At 42.4% G+C, this 9,324-nt stretch overlaps 1 long non-coding RNA gene across 1 annotated transcript; it reads right to left on the reverse strand.

Moving 5' to 3' along the window:
* Positions 1 to 4,174: 4,174 nt before the first annotated feature.
* On the reverse strand, positions 4,175 to 8,341 carry LOC117318979. Its single transcript, XR_004530535.1, has 3 exons — positions 8,302 to 8,341; positions 7,126 to 7,213; positions 4,175 to 4,253 (listed from the first exon to the last, which is right to left on the reverse strand). It is a non-coding gene; the product is annotated as an uncharacterized LOC117318979 (long non-coding RNA).
* Positions 8,342 to 9,324: the final 983 nt, after the last annotated feature.

Here is a 9,324-nt window from a genome sequence, read left to right on the forward strand (position 1 = left end):
CCCCCCGGTAGTTGACCAGGGGCTGGAGTGTTGAGTTGTACACAATGATAAGTTTACGACCCACTACTACAGCTATATTACCTGTAACACCACATTGTGATATTGACCATACTCTCCCCTCTACAATGGCTGTATGTAACACCTGACCGTCCACTGTATACACCCACACCTTGTACACCTGTCCTATACCCTGTACCCACCACTACACCCGACCCTCCCTGGTCACACACAGACTGACTGGGTCATCCTCTGTAGTGAACCTTGTGACTGGTTTATATGATGTAGATACTTCACAGATAGTTTTATCACCCCAACAACAGAACCACAGACGACCTGTGGTGGGGTCCAGACTGATGTCCTGTATGTTACTGCTGTGTTGTATCGTCTGTATGACCTGACCTTGGTTGTCGATGAGATCTACTGTGTTGTCCCAGTCACACAGCCACGCACGTCCATCAGATGTAGGACAGATCGATACGATGTTACCCGGGTATGGGAACTGGGACATGACGGTTGGACGGTCACGAAGTTTGTACCGGACTTCTCCAGTGGACGCTTGACCAGCCTCTGTAGACTGTTTTGGTCGGACTACTGGACCAAGTATAACAACTAGGGACCAAGTGTAACAACTAGGGACCAAGTATAACAACTAGGGACCAAGCGTAACAACTAGGGACCAAGCGTAACAACTAGGGACCAAGCGTAACAACTAGGGGACCAACTATAACAACTAGGGACCAAGTATAACAACTAGGGACCAAGTATAACAAATAGGGACCAATGGTAACAAGTAGAGACCAAGTGTAACAACTAGGGACCAAGTGTAACTACTGGGGACCAAGTATAACAACTAGGGACCAAGTATAACAACTAGGTACCAAGCGTACCAACTAGGGACCAAGTGTAACAACTAGGGACCAAGTATAACAACTAGGGACCAAGTATAAAAACTAGGGACCAAGTATAACAACTAGGGACCAAGTATAACAACTAGGGACCAGGCGTAACAACTAGGGACCAAGCGTAATAACTAGGGACCAAGTTTAACAACTAGGGACCAAGTGCAACAACTAGGGACCAGGCGTAACAACTAGGGACCAAGTATAACAACTAGGGACTAAGTATAACAACTAGGGACCAAGTATAACAACTAGAGACCAAGCGTAACAACTAGAGACCAAGTATAACAACTAGGGACCAAGCATAACAAATAGGGACCAATGGTAACAAGCAGAGACCAAGTGTAACAACTAGGGACCAAGTGTAACTACTGGGGACCAAGTATAACAACTAGGGACCAATCGTAACAACTAGGGACCAAGCGTACCAACTAGGGACCAAGTGTAACAACTAGGGACCAAGTATAACAACTAGGGACCAAGTATAAAAACTAGGGACCAAGTATAACAACTAGGGACCAGGCGTAACAACTAGGGACCAAGTATAACAACTAGGGACCAAGTGTAACAACTAGGGACCAAGTGTAACAACTAGGGACCAATTGTAACAACTAGAGACCAAGTGTAACAACTATGGACCAATTATAACAACTAGGGACCAAGTATAACAACTAGGGACCAATTGTAACAACTAAGGACCAAGTGTAACAACTAGAGACCAAGTGTAACAACTAGGGACCAAGCGTAACAACTATGGACCAAGTATAACTACTAGGGACCAAGTATAACAACTAGGGACCAATCGTAACATCTAGGGACCAAGTATAACAACTAGGGACCAATCGTAACAACTAGGGACCAAGTATAACAACTAGGGACCAAGCGTAACAACTAGGGACCAAGTCGAACAACTAGGGACCAAGTATAACAACTAGGGACCAAGTGTAACAACTAAGGACCAAGCGTAACAACTAGGAACCAAGTGTAACAACTAGGGACCAAGCGTAACAACTAGGGACCAATCGTAACAACTAGGAACCAAGTGTAACAACTAGGGACCAAGTGTAACAACTAGGGACCAAGTCTAACAACTAGGGACCAAGTATAACAACTAGGGACCAAGTGTAACAACTAGGAACCAAGTGTAACAACTAGGGACCAATCGTAACAACTAGGGACCAAGCGTAACAACTAGAGACCAAGTATAACAAATAGGGACCAATTGTAACAACTTGGGACCAAGCGTAACAACTAGGGACCAAGTATAACGACTAGGGACCAAGTGTAACAACTAGGGACCAAGTGTAACAACTAGGGACCAGGTGTAACAACTAGGGACCAAGTATAACAACTAGGGACCAGGCGTCACAACTAGGGATCAAGCGTCATAACTAGGGACCAATCGTAACAACTAGGGACCAAGCGTAATAACTAGGGACCAATCGTAACAACTAGGGACCAACCGTAACAACTAGGGACAAAGTATAACAACTAGAGACCGAGTATAACAACTAGGGACCAAGTATAACAACTAGGGACCAGGTGTAACAACTAGGGACCAAGTATAACAACTAGGGACCAGGCGTCACAACTAGGGACCAAGCGTCATAACTAGGGACCAATCGTAACAACTAGGGACCAAGCGTAATAACTAGGGACCAATCGTAACAACTAGGGACCAACCGTAACAACTAGGGACAAAGTATAACAACTAGAGACCAAGTTAACAACTAGGGACCAAGTATAACAACTAGGGACCAAGTATAACAACTAGGGACCAGGCGTTACAACTAGGGACCAGGCGTTACAACTAGGGACCAAGTATAACAACTAGGGACCAGGCGTTACAACTAGGGACCAATCGTAACAACTAGAGACCAAGTATAACAACTAGGGACCAAGTATAACAACTAGGGACCAGCCGTAACATTTAGGGACCAAGTATAACAACTAGGGTCCAAGCGTAACAACTAGGGACCAAGTATAACAACTAGGGACCAAGTTAACAACTATGGACCAGGCGTAACAACTAGGGCCAAGTATAACAACTAGGGACCAAGCGTAACAACTAGGGACCAAGTATAACAACTAGGGACCAATCGTAACAACTAGGGACCAAGCGTAACAACTAGGGACCAAGTATAACAACTAGGGACAAAGCGTAAAGACAAATGAAATTTGGGAAATATTCTCCGGGAATTTTCACGAAATAACGTAACAAAATTTCAAGATGGCCACCTGTAAACCATCTTGTTTCCCGAGCCTAGATGTACATGACTACGGATCAAGGGTAATGTACATGTGGAGTTTAAGATGTTTCCTTAAGAATTAGCGATAACTAATTCCTACGGTAAAGATGAAAGACGGCCGCATTTCGCCATTTTGTTTTCCTGATCAAACTCAAAAATATAATTGGGCACAACTGAAGACCAATGGAAACATATATGTTTTGTTTTAGAAAAAGAACTGGCCCTTCAATACATCTCAAGAATTGCGATAACCAGAATTGTTTACGGGCGGACGACAGACATATGATCATAGAAATCAAGGCCACGAATTAATACCTGGTTGTAGTTCAGAGCTCCGTGTAATGTAAAACCTTACGGAAACTTTGTAAGAACGTGATTTTTTTTTTTTTTTTTTACAGATATCTTAACTTCCTATAATATTCAACATTTACGTAAAACATGTTTCACACACTCAGGTTATAATTGTGTAGAGGTTGGGGTGACTAATACGAACAACCCTAATGATCAATCGCAACAATCAACTTTCATGGATTGCCGGAATCCCCTCCCCCCCCCCCCCCCCCCCAGATGTTGTGATTGACTTAATGATAATATTTTCGTACGAGTTACTTCCCTTCTCATCAGACAGTCATGGTCCGCAAAATATTCCTAAGTATGTCGAGAGTGTCGAAATTTTGTTGATAAACATCTCTTCCTGACACAGGATATCATATAACAAGAATATTCAAGTCCCTGTGCGTTCCTTATCAGTATTGTAATTTTGGACTGATATCATTTGTTAACCTTTGATAGGGAGGGGTCGATGGTACCTGGTAAAGAGGGAGTACATTGGGAAGTAATTGATTTGGATATAGACTGTGATTCCAAGGGTTACAGTCTAGCTACGAAATTGTTCAACGACTTACCAGTAGAGGTGGATACTGTTGGAATGCGTATTAAAACGACGGACTGTTTCTCATTCGTTACGAGAAGAATGGAGTAAATTAAGAATTCAAATGACATTAAGTCCTTCACAATATTGTACTCACCGATTAGTCAACTAAGGATGTTTTCGCTCGAAATCACTGTCACAATTCCAGGCCCAGGTCAACAGTCGGCGTCCTCACTGTGACAGAAGAATAAACTTTGACTTATATGGGACTAGATCATAATAAGCTAGTTCTGTTGGTCGGTACAGGGTTAAAGTGTACCGCATAACGGGATAAAGGTATACCCGTGTTATACTTATCTAACTCATTATAAAACAAGAGTACCGCATGGCGGTATTATAAACGTCCATCGAATGCCAAAGATAAATAGATTATTGTTTATAAATGAATACAGAAATAGAAATGAAATATTTATTGTCCGATTGAATTCAAAATGTTGCCGAAAATGTGTCTGTTTATTTGTTTGTTTTTATTTAAAGTCCTAATAACAGCCAGGGTCATTTAAGGACGTGTCAGGTTTTGTAGGTGGAGGAAATCCGGAGTACTCGGATAAGAACCACCGGCCTACGGTCAGTACCTGGTTACTGTCCCATTTAAGTTTCGAACTCGCAACCCAGAGGTGGAGGGCTAGTGATAAAGTGTCAAGACACCTTAACCACTCGGCCACAGGGCGGAGAAAGTACAATTTCATGTCACAGTAAACAGAAAGAAACTCGAAAGAAATTTGTTGAAAAACTGAGGGAGAGGACTTACAAACGACACAATGACAAAGAAGATTAAAATACTTAAAAATGACGAATCAAAGTGTCGCTCAGAGAAACACATGTTACGATTATAAAGTCTGTCAAGATCGATTGAAATATATAGGATGGGATCTTCGGACCACACAAATTACTGCTGAAGGAATCACATCTTTATATCATTAAAGTCTACCAAGTATCAAATGGACCGGTTGTATAATGTAAGAGATTTACGAGAAAAAAGCTGACAATGGACAAAGAAACGGCCGGCAGGACGGACGAACGGGCGGACGGACGGACAACGTCATACAAATACCAATACCTATAGCATACCGTCATTCAATAATTTGATATACCACGAGCCTTCAATGATAATTTGATATGCCACGAGCCTTCTATAATTTGGTATGCCGTGAGCCTTCAAGAATCGTGTGGATTGACAGACTTTAATTCGAATTTTTTTCATTGAATTAAGAAATTTCGGAAGTTTGTCTGCGGTTTACCTTTACTATGCTGAAACGTTTTTCATCAGAACCTTTTTGTATACTTTACCAACACTGTATTCCTCACTTTTAGCTTCAATATCGGCTGCCTTTGATCTGGATTCAGATGGATAGCAGCCTTTGACACTAACTTTCCAGACCTTGGAGACCAACGGTCTCCTGATACTTAACTTCTTGGTGCCCTCCACAGAATCTTAGAGCCCACATTTTCAACAACAACAAAATTATAAAAAGAAACTTATTTCATTTGTTCAAATATTTTATTATTTCATTTCCATGAGGAGTTTAAAAGACTTCCGTTGAAGTTCAATAAGGTCCTGGTTATTGGCCAGTTTATCCTCCTCCTCCTGTAGTAAACGACCCGGTTTCTCCATGTTTACGACACAGTGTACAGTACATGTGTACATCGTCGTAGCCCAACCAATTAAACTATGTTTGCCAGGAGTTCTGGAACTTTCTTTTCTTTCTCGTATTGATGCTGTTGAACCCGTCGTTCCTTCGATGTCTTGGCTTTTTTCGGAGGAGGCGACAGCCCCAACCACCGATGCATCTCTGTATGTACGCGTGTTGTTTACCTTAGGTCAATGCAAGTGAAGGTCACTTTCGCTTCGCGCCGACTTACCTTGGTCATATAGACGCTTGAAATAGTACTAGTTTATTGTCTAAAATTACAAGCGTTCCAAATACTCTGGCGACCGGAAAGACGGGAGTACACAAGTGCAGTTTTACATGCGTGCAACACATGGGTATAAACGACTGACGAATATTGAAATTAAATCGACAACTTTTTGGGTACATTTTACTAAAAATTCCTACATTTTAAGAACACCTCAATGTAAAAATCTCAGTGTCCGACGGTCTCCAGGTAAGTGCAGTTTTTGGAGGCCTCCAAATATTTTGGTGGACTCCCGTTAGTGTCGAAGGCTGGGATAGGCCTTTAGGCTAGCAGACGACAACATCATTTATAAAGACAGAGTTACCCCCCTTTATTTGTAGGTGTTACATGAATTTGTCCCTGGCAAGAAAGTTCCGGGGCATCAGCAATGAAGGCCCAAGTGTTTAATTCGGAATGTGAACATGGACCTCGCACGAATTCCAAAACCGCAGTCGATATTTATATTATATGTAATTTACTGTCAATGGAAATACATTTTAATTTTAGAAGGAAAAACGGAAGAATGATATTTATATTTTATATTTATTTGATTATTTATCTATTTATTTATTTATTTATTTTTGTTTAGTTTAGTTTTTTTGCCCGATGCGTTGGTAATCTGCATGATATTGCATCTTTCCAACGTGTGTTCTTAAGAAGTAATTTGCCAAGTAATGTGTGCAAGTTATGGCATAAAAGAAAAAGTGGGTAGCTATATATAGGCAAGGTCGCTATATTGGTAGCTGATTATGCAGGGGGGGGGGGGGGGGGGGGGGGGGGGGGACCGAGTACACACCTTATATCGTCTGTGGATTAAAATGAACAAGCCGCACATGTGTTTTATCTTTCATCGCTATGTTGACTTTCTTTTCCATATTATACGGTGAGATTTGTTGAAATAGACCTAATTGTTTAATCTTAGAAATTAGGACGAATCTAATGTTCTGGCTTTACTATTTTTAGCTGGTTGTTGAAACAATTCAAATTCCAAATTACATTAGCGGAAATTGAAGGATTTTTGTTTTCTTATTTTAGTTGATAAAACCTTAATTTATACTATAAGAACCAGCCTGGCTGCATGTATTATTGGAAGATAAAGCATGATTATTGTTCTGTTGACAATTTACAAATATAAAATACGTAAACAAACCTGTTTTGTAGAGTGTTAATGTGGCTAGTCTGTATGTTGATCTGCAGGCTGATTTGGTAGTAAATCTCACAGCTGGTCTTTTGTCAACCTGTCAGGTAAAAACCGAATTAATGAACAATAAACGTTTGATACATGTGGATGTATATACATTGTATATAGTAAAACAGTAAATAGGAATTACTAGAAAGACATTAGAAAAAAATATGTGAACTTCAAACATCAGTTTATAGAATATGTATATTGTAAAAATATGGAAATGATATGTTTTAAAACTTACTTGTTATCATAAGTACTACAGTATAGTTATTGTATTGAACGAACTTGTATGCAGTGTATAATACAAACTTTGTCTAAATGTAGGAGAAATATGACAGTGAAAACTATATCTGATTCATATACCTGAGTAGACCTTGTTTTTTACCTGTGTTAGTATTCCGTATTGAAACAGACTATAATTAACTTCAAAGAACTTCCTACATAAACACCTTCCTTTGTCTTTACCAGAGTTGGTGTTCGGGGAATGAGCCGTACAGACACGGTGCACGAGTCGATACTTCATTCGTGCGATTGGTTAGATTATGTTGTATTGGTATATTTTAGTCACGTAATTATCTTAACATTAAAATGCAGTGTTTAAGACGTATATACAATGTTATTTGAATTAGATGTGATATTTATGCAAATGCGCAAAAGCTCACGATTTAAGTAATCCAGCAGAAATAGAAATTAGCCGATGTAATATAACAGGAAAGGATTTAAACGTTAACTCGAGGGAAATCATCTTTAAAGAGGTACGGAACCTACCATGTTGTTATAATGGTCTGAATTTTCCCTACAAGTTCTTAACTCTACTTGATAGTACCGTGCTTGGAATATATAATTAGATACAGGTCCTTCATTTATTTAAAAATCCATCATTGGCAATATAAACCAACTAGCAACCATAATTATTTACAGCACCACAAAATGACAACTTACACACTTTAACACCAGAACAGCTACTACCTCAAAGAAAAAGACTGAAAACTTCAAGGTAAGTAACCAGTCAATGGCTTCTCTTAAGTGGAAGGAAAATGTAGAAGGGAAAAACGAAAGTATAGAAGGGAATTATACAACCAACTTGCAACAATGATGTACCAGCCAATGGGTTCTATAAATTATCTTCAAAAATCCTACCTGTCTTGTATGACGCCAAACTGAAGTCTTCGTGTGATGGTCTGTAGAGGTAGATTATGGTGAATCGCCGCTCCCCTCTTGTTAGTTTTTAACCAGATAACCATCGGGTTTAACTGCCCCCTGCCCCCTCTTCCCATTATAGTATCACACACACCCAGGGGTAGGGGACTGATACCCCGGCCGGCACAAACATCCAGGGGTAGGGGACTGATATCCCGGCCGGCACACACACACACCCAGGGGAAGGAACTGATACCCCAGCCGGCACACACACACCCAGGGGTAGGGGACTGATACCCGGCCGCCACACACATCCAGGGGTAGGGGACTGATATCCCGGCCGGCACACACACACACCCAGGGGTAGGGGACTGATAACCCGGCCGGCACACACACACCCAGGGGTAGGGGACTGATACCCCGACCGGTACACACACACACTCAGGGGAAGGAGACTGATACCCCGGCCGGCACACACACCCAGGGGTAGAGGGACTGATATCCCGGCCGGCACACAAACACCCAGGGGTAGGGGACTGATACCCTGGCCGGCACACACACCCAGGGGTAGGGGACTGATACCCCGGCCGGCACACACACACCCAGGGGTAGGGGACTGATACCCCGGCCGGCACACACACCCAGGGGTAGGAGACTGATATCCCGGCCGGCACACACATCCAGGGGTAGGGGACTGATATCCCGGCCGGCACACACACACACCCAGGGGAAGGGACTGATACCCCGGCCGGCACACACACACCCAGGGGTAGGGGACTGATACCCGGCCGCCACACACATCCAGGGGTAGGGGACTGATATCCCGGCCGGCACACACACACACACCCAGGGGTAGGGGACTGATACCCCGGCCGGCACACACACGCCCCGGGGTAGGGGGGGTGATACCCCCAAAGGGAAAACACACCCAACCCCTCCGGGGAAGGAAAAGGGTTACCCCCCCCGGCACACACACCCAAGGGGGGTAGAGGACCCGATTTTTTCCCGGGGCCGGGGAAAACA

This window comes from Pecten maximus, unplaced genomic scaffold (genome assembly GCF_902652985.1).
Source record: "Pecten maximus unplaced genomic scaffold, xPecMax1.1, whole genome shotgun sequence".
NCBI lineage: Eukaryota > Metazoa > Mollusca > Bivalvia > Pectinida > Pectinidae > Pecten > Pecten maximus.